This window comes from Ailuropoda melanoleuca, chromosome 8 (genome assembly GCF_002007445.2).
Source record: "Ailuropoda melanoleuca isolate Jingjing chromosome 8, ASM200744v2, whole genome shotgun sequence".
Lineage (NCBI taxonomy): Eukaryota > Metazoa > Chordata > Mammalia > Carnivora > Ursidae > Ailuropoda > Ailuropoda melanoleuca.
The window spans coordinates 103450271-103463993 of record NC_048225.1 but is presented as its reverse complement, the minus strand read 5'-3'; positions in this window follow the sequence as shown (position 1 = coordinate 103463993).

Here is a 13723-nt window from a genome sequence, read left to right as displayed (position 1 = left end):
CAGGCTCCTCTGCTATGAGCCTGCTTCTTCCTCTCCCACTCCCCCTGCTTGTGTTCCCTCTCTCGCTGGCTGTCTCTCTCTCTCTGTTGGATAAATAAATAAAATCTTAAAAAAAAAATAAAGTCTCTCTCATTGGCCCCTGTAGGCATTTGCAATCCCAGCCGTAAGCAGCCTCTGCACGCCCCCTCACCACGGCCTGGGACACCAGGAGTGGGACGGAGGGGGAGGTGAGCGCCGGTGGTCATGCCAGGCTCAGAGGCAAAGCAGCAGAGGCCCCCAGCGGACCTGTTCCCCGTCCAAAGTCACTGTGCCAAGACCAGTGGGGACACCCAGCAGCAGGTTCCAGGTATCCGCAGGTCCTACACCCGCTACGTGACCTTGGGTCAGTTACTGAGCCTCTCCACACCCGTTTCCTCATCTGTAAAATGGGCAGTCCCGAGAACTAGGAACTGCTAAAATCTCCTTGTTTAGAACACTGCGTGGCACTAGTAAGCACCCCTTGTTAAAACAAACACTGCAGAAATGCAGTCCCTACGAGGGACCCACAGTCCAGGCATGGCCTGGGGGCTTGCGTGGTAGTCATGGGTCACCCGCAAATCAGAAATTCTGTGGGTAGAGCAGGAATGTAGTTTAACAAGCCCTACAGGTGATTCTGATACCCGCTAGTTTGAGAAGCACTGTTAAATAAAAATCTAAAAATTTTTGCACGGGCATTACATTTTTAGGAGGGGAATGTAAGGCANTAAGGAAAAAAAAAAAAAAAAAAAAAAATCAGATATAGCAAAACATCCCCTAAAACGGAATTGCAGGTGTAGTGGTATATATCGCATCAACTCCGTACAACAAAATGTTTGTTGTAACAGAGTGAGGCCATGCGCGGGATACAGGAGTCCCCGTGCAGTTATTTTATATTAAACCGCGGAAGGGACGTTACAGTTGAGTAAGGTGTGTTTGGTTTGATGCCATCTAGACCCGAGCCGACTTCTGCAAAGGGCGGGGTGCCCTGTGGGCCGGCACGGGACCCCGGACCGGGCACTGCAGGATGAGGAGAGCAGGCAGCCCCGACCCTACGAACGCTGGCCCGGGAGAAAAGGCTCGGGGATCCGGCTCCGGGGTCCGGCCCCGGAGTCCCCTCTCACCACGCAGAGGCCTGGCCGGCGTCCAGGAAGCGGCCGGCCCGGCCCATCCGGGCCCAGGGAGGGGCGCCTAGCCAGGGCCCCGGCGGGGGCCGTGGGGGCGGGGCGGGCGGGGAGGGGGTATTATCCCGAAGCTGAGGGCAGCAATTACATAACAAACAAGCCCCGGGCTCAAGCTGTGAATTAATCAAACCGCTGAAAATAAAACCTTCCTCTCAGGAACTTCAGACAAAAGAAATGAAAACAACCAGGCTGGCTGGAAAATAAAAGGCAGCGGGGCTGAAAGCGGGACAAAAGGAAACCAGACAATAGGGTGTTGGACAAAGGCAATAAAGCCAAAGGAAGTGTGACAGGCGAACAATGCGGGCCTGTGGGCTTGTGATCCCCGGCCGCTCCGCGCCACCTCGTCCCACACCCACTGCTCAGCCGGGCGTGGGCAGGCCACCAGGTCGCCCCCTAGCGCCCCACTCGGGTCCTAAGAGGTTTTCGCCTCCATCCTGGCCCAACTTCGTGGCCTTCCAGCTCCTACCTCAAAGCCTGTCTCCCACTGCAGCCCAGAGACCCCAGAGGCGCAGCAGGGCTCACGCTTGGAGCCTGGGTGGTTCGGGCCCCTGCCTCCCCAGAGCAAGAGGCTGAGCGGCCATCCCCAGCCGCCCCCCCCCACCCTGGGCTGAAGGTGAAGGCAGAGGAGGTGATTAACAGCCCTAATGAACTCCAGGCCTGCACTGCCCACCCCCAGAGCCGCTCATCACCTGCAGCCACAGAGCTGGCAACCCGGCCAGTTCCCATGCACTGCACCCCCCGTTTCCAAGGCTTAGGATGAAAACCGGAATGTAACCTACCTCATTAACAGATGGTTATTGATTATATGTTGAAATTATAATGTTCTGGATACATGGAGTTAAATAAAATACTGTTTTCACTTGTTTCTTTTTACATTTCTTAATGTGATTACTGGAGAATTTAAAATTAAGCATGAGGCTCGCACTGTAGCTCTGTTGGAAAGTGCTGCATTCGGACATCTCCCTTTGAGCGCTGATGGCCTTTTTACCCATACTTAACCCCCAATACTTAACCCCCAAGAGTACCTCCAGCTGGGCACTGGGTATTATCTTTATATTGGGGAGCTTGCCCCCCCGGGGCTCCCCATGGTTCACCCTGGCCTCTGGCACAGCCCCCGCCCCGCCCCCAACAAAAAATGACTCCTAGGGACCAGCCAAGCTGGCTTGGAGGTGTCCAGTCTGTTCACCAGGGTGTGGTGCTCCCCAAATCCTGCCAGATCCTGCTGCCCAGACAAGGCCCCTTCCATTTCCACAGGCGTCTGCCTCAACTTCGGGCACTGGCTCTTGGTTGGTCTCTCGGGACCCATTTGTCGATGGAGAAGCAACAGCCCAGACCTGATGGGCTCCTCCTTCCCTCCCTCTCGAGTTCCTGGAGCACAGGCCAGCTCAGAGAGCAGCCCCTTTCCCTACCCACAGAGAGGAGAGTCCCTCGTAAAGGGTCAGCGCCAAGCTCTGGACCCTCACCATCCCGCTCTCCTTTCTCTGAGTGTAGAGCAAAAGCTGCATGTGATAAAACTAAACGAGGAGAGAAGGGAGAACAGGTGGCTTCACCTCTGCAGGACAACCGGGGGATGGTGGGTGGTCAGTGGTAGAGGCTGTTGGGTTCCCCAACCTGGGTTCAAATTCCTGCTCTGCCACCGGCCGACGCGTGTGACCTTAAGCAAGTTAATTAATTCTGAGTTTCTTCTTTCTCCTCATTCGTATAATGGGTATAAGAATCCCTGTCTCACCAGTGCCCATGAAGATGAAATAACAGAGTATCCATTAAGTTGTCATATAGCCGAGGATACTCCTAGAGTCAGGTGGTTGAGAGAAAAGTTATCAGAGGTCAGACAGACCTGGGTACCTGCGAAAGAAAATTCTGCCCCATCAACTGCTGTGCCATCTTAAGTAACTTAACCTCTGAACTCATTTCCTCCTCAGTAAAATAAGAAAACCCAATATGAAAGGATGAGCCTTCCAGTAACACTCCAGACTTTATAATAGGTGCCTGTTTTACATTCTTAGGACACTCTAAACTTGGCCTTCGGGGTACTTATCACAGTTGGTAAAGATACCTTTACGTGATTTGTAAATCATGTATTTCAGGCCCAGGAGCCTGAAAACCCACCCAACACTCCCCACCCCAGGGCACTGTGGAAACATACCTGTTTTTGCTCATCATGGTAGCCCCCGAGTCTAGCACAGAGCCTGGAGCCTGGCAGGGGCCCCAACATCATACAATAATCAGTGTATAATACAGTTCGGCAAAATAGCACAAGGCAGGCCTGGACACATAATAAAGTGACAGCTACTACAAATCTTCCAACTTATGATGGGGTTATGTCTCAATAAACCCACCGTGAGTTGAAAATATCGTCAAGTCGAACACGCGTGTACTCCATCTAACCCAGCACAAGGCACGGGCTTGGCCTAGCCCCCCTTGAACGCGAACACTTACACTGGTCTACAGCCGGCAAAAGTCATCTGAACCAAGCCTACTGTGGAATAAAGTGTTGAATGGCTCACATAATGTACTGAATACTGTACTGAACACGGGAGACAGGCACAGTCATTGCAAGTGTGTCTCGCGGCGGCCTGGGAGCCGTCGCTTCCACGCAGCATCGGACTGCATAACCGCCAGCCTGGGAGAAGACCAAAATTCCGAGTATGGTTTCTACTGAATGCATAGGGCTTTCTGACCATCATACAGTTGAAAAATAGTAAGTTGAACCGTCATCAGTCAGACCGTCTATGTTATTACGCACCAGTAGCTGCTCTCTGTGGTACGTTGCCCACCCCACCCCGATCCCGCTGGCTGTCCTCAGCTGCCCCTTCCTTCCATCTACGCTCTTCCTAGGAGCAACCTAAATCCCCCAAGCACCAAAGCCAGTCCATTTCCCTCTGCCTTTACCTTGGGACAGGTAAGAAACACCTCCCACATCTTTTGAAGCCTACTGGAGTCTTTCCAGAAGTCTCTTCTTTTCCAGAGGCTAAAAAAGCCCCTCCCATTCCTTTACCCCTTCCTCAGCACGCGCCCTGCTTCCCCTACCCACGTGGTTTCTCAGGAGGTCTGAGGTCAGCAGCCACACCTGCCCCTCTCTCCAGAGGCCTAGAAGCCCAAGGAGCCTGGGCGCACAGGGACTGTGAGTTACCGCGCTCCCCCAGCTCCCCCCGGGTCCTGGTCAGAGGCCACAAGCCTACAGGACATTCGGGTCAGCCACCCAGCCAGGTGGAGGTGTCCCTGGGAAGCCGGTCTCCTCCCTCTGCCCAGCCTTACTCTTATTTTACAAACGGGGAAACTGCGGCCCAGGGAGGACCACTTTCAGCAGTACTGCTTCGGGGCTAGAGGAACCAGCTAGGATATGGATCAGCACCCCTGCTCTGCCCACCCTTCCCTTCTAGGGCGCCCACTCCCCAGGCCCCCCGCCACCTTCCCTCTTGGCCTTATCTCTCACCTGAGCATCCGAGAGAGGCGAAGGCCTCAAAGGGAGATACGGTTCAGGCCATCCTCACCCCTGATGGGGCAGGGCCTTGAGTCTGTGAGCTGGTGGCAGAGAGGCCCCAAGCCCCCCCGAAACCCAGTGCCCAGCACAAAGCATAGAGAGGCACCCGCGCTCCACAGGGCCAGCGGCTCAGAACACAGCTCTTATAGGGCAAAGCTGACTGCAGGTGCCGGTCCTCTCCCTTCTCTTCTCCCGGCAGCCAACCCTCTCCTGGGCCCTCCGACCCCCACCCACAGGCGCACGCGCAGGAGCCCCCTTCTACCCAAAACAAATCACCAGCCACTTCCTCTCCCAATCAGCCAACGACCTGGCCCAGCTGGACTGGAATCAAAGGAGTTTTCACCCTTAGCCCTTCCTCCCTCTGTAACGATACCCCCTCCCCCCCAAAATATCTAGATTCAGATAAAGATAGAGATAAATTCCAGTCATCGGAGCATGACGGGTGACTCAGACCCTGGGGTACAGGAAGACAGCCTGAGCAGACAAGCAGACCCCCCGAGGAGGGCCACGACCACACTTCCCCACGGGGCCCTCACCAAACCTACAGAGTCCACTGCAGGCTCCCACTCCCAGCTTGCCGAGTGGGTGGTGCCAAAGGGCACCGCCCAGGAGGGAGCCACCCGGCAGGGGTGGGGCAGGGCCTGAGTCCCAGGGGAATGTCACTTCCTCCCAAAGCCCCAGAGAGTTGCGAGCCTCAGGCAGCCCCGAACAATAGCCCGAGGCGTGGGTGCCCAGAACGGTGCCCCAGTGCCACATCCTGCCATTCTTCTCCCAGGCCGCACCCCGCCACCCTTCCTGGCTACGCCCGATCCTATCTCTAATGTTTACTCAGTGCTGGGAGCGGGGCTGGCTACAGGCTTGGGGAAGAGCTTTCCTGAGAGGCCCCTCTCACCCTGTCCAGGCTCCGCGGGCCTCAGGGGTACGAGATCCCGGGCGTGCGCTGGTCTGGTCTAGCCCGGCTCAGGAGACGGCCACGGCCAATATCCCCTGTCCCTGGGGTGTGCTGGGCAGGCCAAGGTGGTGTTCACCTGGGAGAGCAGCTGATCCCAGCCAATGGAAACTCCATCAGTTCCCAAGTGCCTGCCCTCCAGCCTGCGAGAGCCGGCAGCCTCCCCCGGAACCTCCGGCCCAGAAGCCCCGATCCGGCCCGAGTTCCCCCGACTGCCAGTTTGAGCTGCACCCCAGCCTAAAGGCACAGCGGACTGAAGGAGCTGGGGAGAGACTGGAGTTCTGATGGTCCCATCCATGGACCCACGTGGTTGTCCTGGGTCTCTGAGGCACCTGACTCTCCTCCCAGGCCAGGAGGAGAGTCCAGGAAAAGAGAGGGGACACACTAGAAGTGCTGGTGCGGCCCCCGTGGGATGCACGCCTGCCCCACCATCCTGGGTAAAACAGAGAAGTTTACCAGGTGTTTCCTGGAGTCCCTTCTTTGGGGGCCCGCCTGTCTTTAGGACTGCATGCTGTCTCCAGCCCACAGTGCTAGGGGCCCCCTGCAGTCCTGTTCTTGTCTCCCAGTGACCAGGTCAAAGCCCGTATCCCTCACAGGGCAATGTGTCTGGCCTCCTGCGCCAACCAGGCCCAGCCCAGGGCCGGCACACAGCAGAAATGCCGCAGCCAAGGCGCAGTGGCTTGTCAGAAGCCTCCCTTTGGGGATAGCCCCGAACGTGAACCAAAGGAAGGGAGGGCCAAAAGAGCTTTCAAGGGCAGAGCACTCCCTTGGCTCGTAGGCACCGAATCAGAGGCTCACCATGCATTTCCCCATGCTCCCCAAGGCCCTGCGCAGGGGGCACCTGAAGCCAGGCCTCCGTGAGGCCCAAAGCGAGGTCCTTCCCCACAGGCTGACACGCCATCACTCCCTCTACCCCAGACGCCAGGACCCAGTCCAGCACAGACAGATCTGCTGCTGTCTTCCCCGCTCACAGGATTCTAGCTGGTTTTGACTTGAGTCGTGGCCAAGTAAGAATGAGTCAAAAGAAATCAGGGCTGCTTTGAGAACTTGGAGAAAAGACTCGACCTCTCAAAAACTTCATTTCTTCATGTGTAAATGGAGATCCCAGTGCCTACTTTGATTAGAAGCTAGCAGATACTCAGAGAACCTGGCACAGAACAGAAGCTCAGCGAAGGTGGGAGGGAGAGGCCTAAAGCAGGAAGGAGGGCCCCCCCCTCCCCATGCTGCCTCCCACCCCGGGCAGCCTGGCAGGTCCCAGGCTCTCCCGTCCCCAGCTCTCCGGGAGACAGGAGGGCAGGGGTGCCCCTCTGGCACTGCTGGGAAGTGTGCTGGCACCGCCGAAAGAAAATGGTCTTTGTGGCCACCAGGACCTGTGTTTGAAGCCTGGCTCCACCGCGTACTATGAGCTACTGGCTGTGGGACCAACGGGAGGTTTCCCTGTCTCCATCTCTAAACTGGAACAAATAATAATGATCCTGCAGAATTACTCAGAGGACCCAAGGTCATGTCTGTAAAAAGCAAAAAAAAAAAATTGCTCCCTGAACGCTCCCCATCACCGTCTGGGGAAGCCTCCCCCACCCGAGTGGCCAAACACGCAGAAGACCCACAACTTGAAGGACAGTGGGACCTGTCCCCCTCCTCCTCCATCTGCTCCCTGTAGGTCTCTCTCCCTTGGGCCCCGTCTCAGCACCCCGCCTGGAATCTCCGCTGGCCGGTGCCCACCCTGAGTAAGGCACCCAGGCTCCACACAGTGTGGACAGGCTGAAAGAGCCCCGAATTTGCCAAGGAAACCCCACATCCCCAGTGCCACTGCTTATCTGTCCGTGCCACCCTGCCTGCCCTTCCCCAGCCGACCACACAGAAGCTCTAAAGCACCGAGGAGCTCCCTCACTTCCTCTGGAGCCCAGGCGGTTGAAGTGTTGTTCCTATGAACCCCTGCAGTCCCCTGCCAACCCCAGGAGGGGACAGGGGCAAATGGGAATGGCCTGAACACAGCCAGGTTTACCCACCAGACCGGATGAAGTCTCCTTTCGGCCAGGAATTCCCCCCTCCCAGGGCTGCGGTGGGCCGGGCAGCTCTCGGCTCTTGCTTGGTGTCAAGTCTAAGCCCCGCGGACAGAGCTCTCACGGTGTACGGAGACATGGAGGCTCTGGAGACTCCTGCGGTCGGTTCAAACCCAAGCATCCCTCTCACCAGTGGCCAAATTAGGCCAATCACGCCACTCTCGAAGCCTTCTACTTTGCTCACCTACAAACGGACTAGTCACATACAGCCCACAGCATGCTGGCAGGGAGGAAGGAGGGGATGGAGGGGATACAGGACAGCTGAGCCGAACCACTGCAACGGTCATCCTCATCAGAACCGAAGCCGGAGGGTGAGGGGCGGAGGCACCCAGTTCCCCCGGCTCCACGGATGAGCCCAGCGGATGCCTGAGACTTCACCTCTTCACACCTCAGATGCTTCACCTGTAAAGGGACCAACAAGACCCAACTCTCAGGGCTGCTGGAGAATTAATCAGTAATGCGTATGTGCGGTGCCCAGCGGGCTCAGTCAGAAGAGCATGCAACGCCTGACCTTGGGGTCGGGAGTTCGAGCCCCACATTGGGTGCACAGACGACTTAAAAACATCTTTAAAAAAAAATAAGTAGCATATATGAAATATTCAGAAGGATCCCTAGCACCAAGCAGACGGGCACTTCATCTTGTGGTTGAAGGAATGAATGAATGAGGGAGTCTCCAGGGAACCTCGGCCAGCAGAGTGCTCAGCCCAAACCAGTATAGGTTTCAAGAGCCCCTCTTAAAGTCATTTCAAGTATCAGCCCCCACACATCCATAAGCCCACGGCCCCCTCTCCAAGTCGGCACCTGCAGCCTGCCTGCTGGGATCCCCGGGGTTCAGGAAAGGTATCTGATTCCTTTCCCTCGTCCTGCCTCAGCCACTCACTGCAGGGGCAGAGACATGGGTCCGTGATCCAGATGGGTATTTCGTACAAGAAAGAGAATTCTGCAAATGCCGGTCACCAAGAAGGCCACCTGGCAGTGTGGACAGGAAGACAGCCTTGAACCCAGCAGGCTGGCCAGCATGCAAATAATCAGCAAATCCACCTCGGCCTCATCCTCTCCTCCCTGGGATGTGCCTCCCCCCAAGGCTTGGTGAAAGATACACCTTGAGGGGTCTGGCGGCTTCCAGAGCAGCTCTAGCTCCCCAGCTTGAGCAGACAATGGAGAAACAAGGTGCCTGCAGCACTGCAGTGGGGGGGGGGGGCGGCCCGGGGGCTGGACCTGGAGACACTGGCCTCACCTTTGTGCACTGGCTCAGGTCTGCCGCCTCCCCCATTGCCTCCCCTTCCCCCACCCCAGTCTTCGGGTGCGAGGCCACCTGTGCCTGGGGTAAACCTAATCACCACCATCTCCCCCAAGACAAGCTCACTCATCGGAAACCCCAATTCAGCAGCTCCTGCTCAAGCAGCATTCATTCTGCAGGCGAACAAAGTGTTCCGTTCTTTTTCTCTGCAAAGGCCGTGTTTCCTCTCCCATTATCTACCCCATCGGCAGCCAAGCCTGCCACAAAAGCAAGATTTCTTCTTTCTTTTTGTTATTTTCGTGGTCCCCTTTATTTATGGGTGGCTGTTCTTTCTTGGCTTTGGCTCCTTTTCAAAAGGGCAGGGAAGCAAGGGGGGGAGGAGGTACAATAGGGTGTCTCTGATTTCATCCAAAATGCTCATCGAGTGGTCCCCCACACAGTAGCCTGCACCCCAGTCTGCCGGGGACCCCACCTGGCAACACCAGCAGCCTCTGGAAATGGAAACCGGACCACCTCAACCAAAGAGTCGTATCTGGCAACAGGGTGGGAAGAGGTAGAATTCTGGGAAGGCTCCTGACACCTGGAGCTCACAATGCTAACGATAAAATAATAAGGGGGATAGTCAAAATATCTGACGGATGATGGGCATTGACCCATTGCAGGGGCCTCCTGGCACAATCAGGTAAGTTGGCAATGCCAGCCACCGTCAGCTGGCTGCCGCTCTGGTGTGGATCCGCTAAAGACCCCCTCCGATCATATCTAACATTTACTGAGCCTCTGCTATGTGCCAAGCAGTGCTGGAGTCACCTTCACGTCTATTATTTAGTCTTCACGTTAACTGCCTGGGGTACGCCCATTTTACAGATGGAGAAACCGAGGCATAGAGGTGATCTGAGCCCCGCAGTCCAGTGCCAGAACCCAGCTCTCAATCAGACAACAGGAAGCGAGCAGACAACGTGTTAAGTGTCATCTTTGGGGATAAGCCCTTTGAATTTTTCAACAGTCCTGTGAAATAGTTACTATTATAATCTGTTTCACTGATGAGGGGACAGAGGCTTAAGGAGGTTTAAGCAACTGCCCAAGCAATTACTGTCTTCTCTGCTGCAGGCCTGAGGTTTCCAGAGCCACGGAAAGTCATCTCCTAGAGCCTGAACTGCCTGTCCTCCACCCCCAACTTCTGCTGTTCCCACGATGGGGGTCAAGGGACCCAGGCAAGTTCTAGTTCAGCTGATGTGAGAGAAGTCAAAGGCAAACTTAGGGTTGACGAAGCCCTGGTTTCATGGGTTTGCAGGCCTCCCTCCCTCCTGCACCAGGAGACCAGGTCAAGGCACCGGGGGGGGGGTGCTCAATGCAGGCTCCCCACACCACTTGCAGACATAAAATGATTCGAAATCGCTAGTGTCCTACCAGGGTATCTTCCAAGGGAATGAGGGGCAGCACGTGAGAAGGCACGGGGCCGCTCCAGCCCCTGAGCTCCCTTGCAGTCACTGCTTCTTTGTCTGCCCACCATCTCTCCAGGCCACCTATCCCCATGCCCCCACACCTGCTGGCCTCCCATTCATGCCTGCCTCCATAGCATCGGCAGAGCCATGTGTCCCGCAGTCCCTTGCAACACATCCGCCTAATGAAGGGTTGCACTCATTCTTATTTTCTTATCATTTTTTCCCCTGCACGTAAAAGGGATGTGTGCTCATTGTAGGAAATCTGCAAAATTTAGGATAACACAGAGAAATTGAAAGCCACCCGTTTCCCGTCAATCTGGAGGTGGCCACTGATCAGAATTTGGCAGATTTCCATCAAATCTTTGTTCTATGCATAGTTTTCTTTTTTTCCACTATTGAGCTCATAAGCAAGTTTCATACTATGTCCCCCCCCCACTTAATAGTCTATCCGAGGGTGTTTTCATGTTCCTAAAAATCAGAAATTATTGGAAACTCTTTTTAAGATCATCTTAATATTTGCACCTCTCCCCCTCTAAGACGGCACCATAATCTTTGTACCCAGTGCACAGGGTTGAAATGGTCCAACTCTTGAGAAGTTTCGTATTACTGAAACCTTCTCTTCACCCTCAAGGTCATGCACCCTCCCCACACCTCCGGTGGGTCAGAGCCATTCCGTTCCTGTGACAGATTGGAAGGAAAGCACTCTGACCATGAGCGGACAGAGCAAGGCAGCAGAAGGACCTCACCTGCCTCCTCTTGATGGGCTGGGGACAGAGTAGCAAAGGAAGTACAAGATGGAGGGTGGAGGCCAAGATGGGGGCCCGGAAGCTTGGGCCCAGGGTCTGACTGCTCCTACTACAGGGAGGGCCTGTCCTAGCATTTCTCAGGGTCTTGACTTCCCCTTAAAAAGATGGGAGAACCACACCCACGATGATGGAATTTTTTTTTAATTTTTTATTTATTTTTTAAAAGATTTTATTTATTTGACAGAGAGAGAGCAAGCACGAGCAGGGGGAGCGGCAGACTCCCTGCTCGATCCCAGGGCCCTGGGATCATGACCTGAGCTGAAGGCAGATGCTTAACCAGCTAAGGCACCTGGGCGCCCCGATTTTATTTTTTTTTAAAAGAAGTATCGGCAAGGGGCGCCTGGGTGGCTCAGTTGTTGGGAGTCTGCCTTCGGCTCAGGTCATGATCCCAGGGTCCTGGGATCGAGTCCCACATCGGGCTCCCTGCTCAGCGGGGAGCCCGCTTCTCCCTCTCCCTCCGCCGCTACCCCTGCTCATACCCACTCCCTATCTCTCCCTCTCTCTCAAATAAATAAATAAAATCTTTAAAAAAAAAAAAAAGAAGTATCGGCAAGGATGTGGACAGTTGCTGGCAGGGATGTAACATGGTGCAGCTGCCGTGGAAAACCACATGGCAGTTCCGCCCAGAATTAAACATACAACAACCGTATCTTCCAGCTACCCCACTTCTGGAATATATCCCAAAAGACTGGAAAGCAGGGTCTTGAAGGAATATTGGACACCCATGCTCATAAGCATTATTCACAACAACCCAGAGGCGGAAATAACCCCAGCATCTACGGAAGGACGAATGGATAAAGGGTGGTATGTGTGCGGATAGAGTATAGTTACATATATGTATACATACATAGGACTGTTGTCAGCCTTTTTAAAAGGAAGCCAATTCTGACACATGCTACAACGTGGACGAACCTGGAAAACATGATGCTATAGGAAATAAGCTGAACACAAAAGGACTAACATTTTATTCTGCTTATAGGAGGTACTTGGAAAGTTAAATTCACAGAGACGGAAAGTAGAACAGAGGTTACCAGGGGCAGGAGCGGGGGAGGGGGAGCTGTTGTTTAATGGGGACAGAATTTCAGTTCGGGATGATGCAAAATTCCGGAGAGGGACGGTGGGATGGGGGTATACGCCGGGGATTAAAACCTGCCCCCGAACCGTACAATTAGAAATGATTAAAATGATAAATTTTGTTATTGCATCTTTTACCACAATAAAAAAAAAAAAGATGGAGAAGATGAAGCTGCTAATAATTTACACTTTCCTGGCACCTTTAATCTTGCAGATGGGCAGAGGCAAGAGCATAAACACAGCCTCACAGACTGGGGACTCATGTTAGACCGGGCGTCGGGGGAGCGGCGGGCTGGAGACCGGCTGCCTTTGGAGAACCCCATGCTCGCAAAGCCATAATTAACATCACTAATTGAAGTGTCTAGAAAAGGCCAGCGCCAGACAGTGCCAGACCTGCCCCGCCAGCTAGAAGGCCTTCCTCTCCATGCCTCCCTCGCCTCCAGGAACAATCGAAGGCTTCCACCTGCCAGACAGAGACAGGTGTATATGGAGGACCCCTCAGCAGGGAGGGAAGGGGATCTGGGGGCAGGAAGAGGGGGAGAGGGGAAGAGATTAGGTTCCCTTAAAGTCGGGTCCTTGGCCTTCCCGGAAATCCCTTCCTCCAGTGTCCTTAGGGTGAGTTTCAAGGAAAGCACTGGACACCTGGTTTCCCGAACAGATCTGCCCCGACTTGCCGTCCGCACCTGGGCGACTCATCCTACCGCTCTGGGCCTCCCTCAGCATCCATGTGGAGAGGACACAGCGACAGTGTTCCAAACAGAAGGTCTGAGCTAACAGGCAGAGGACTGGGGGACGGATGGGACAGACAGACCTGGGAGAGGAGGGAAGTAAGCAGGGATTCATCCCCCTTCGCCACAGACACTGGCTTGAGGGCCACCCGCATCGTCCTTTCCTCTTGGATGAGGGACAGACTGGGACCAAAGTCCCATCCAGCCCTAAGACTGATTTGCTATTTCCATTTTCTATTACTGGTGCCTTTCCTGGTAAAAATATCGCAGTTCCCACTTAATCAAGAACACATCCCAGGGTCCCAGGGTCTCTAAGAGCTGCCTGTGCTCTGTGGCCACGCTGATGGCAGTCCACCACAAGGGACCCTTGGGGACTTTCTATGGAAACCAAAAGGCCACCCGGCATCTTTGTCCAAAGAGGAGGAGAGATGAGCTTCCCTTCCCTGCCCCTGCTTCCCCAGGCCCTCCCTCAGCCCTCATTGGACCATCAGAGCCACTGTTTCCCATCCCCCACAGCCAGCTGCCCTGACCCAGGAGGTGGGGGTCAATGATGGGGTCACTGGAGGCGCCCAGCTCAAAACCAGCTCTGGCGCTTAGGAAGAATTTAACCCTCTCCTTCCCAGCTCATGACCATCCGCCGTAACAGATACACCTGTATAAGGGGAAACATAATCCCCGAGGGGATCCAGACAGGCCCAGGTGAGAATGCTGAGTGCACAGTGGACACGGAACTGGATT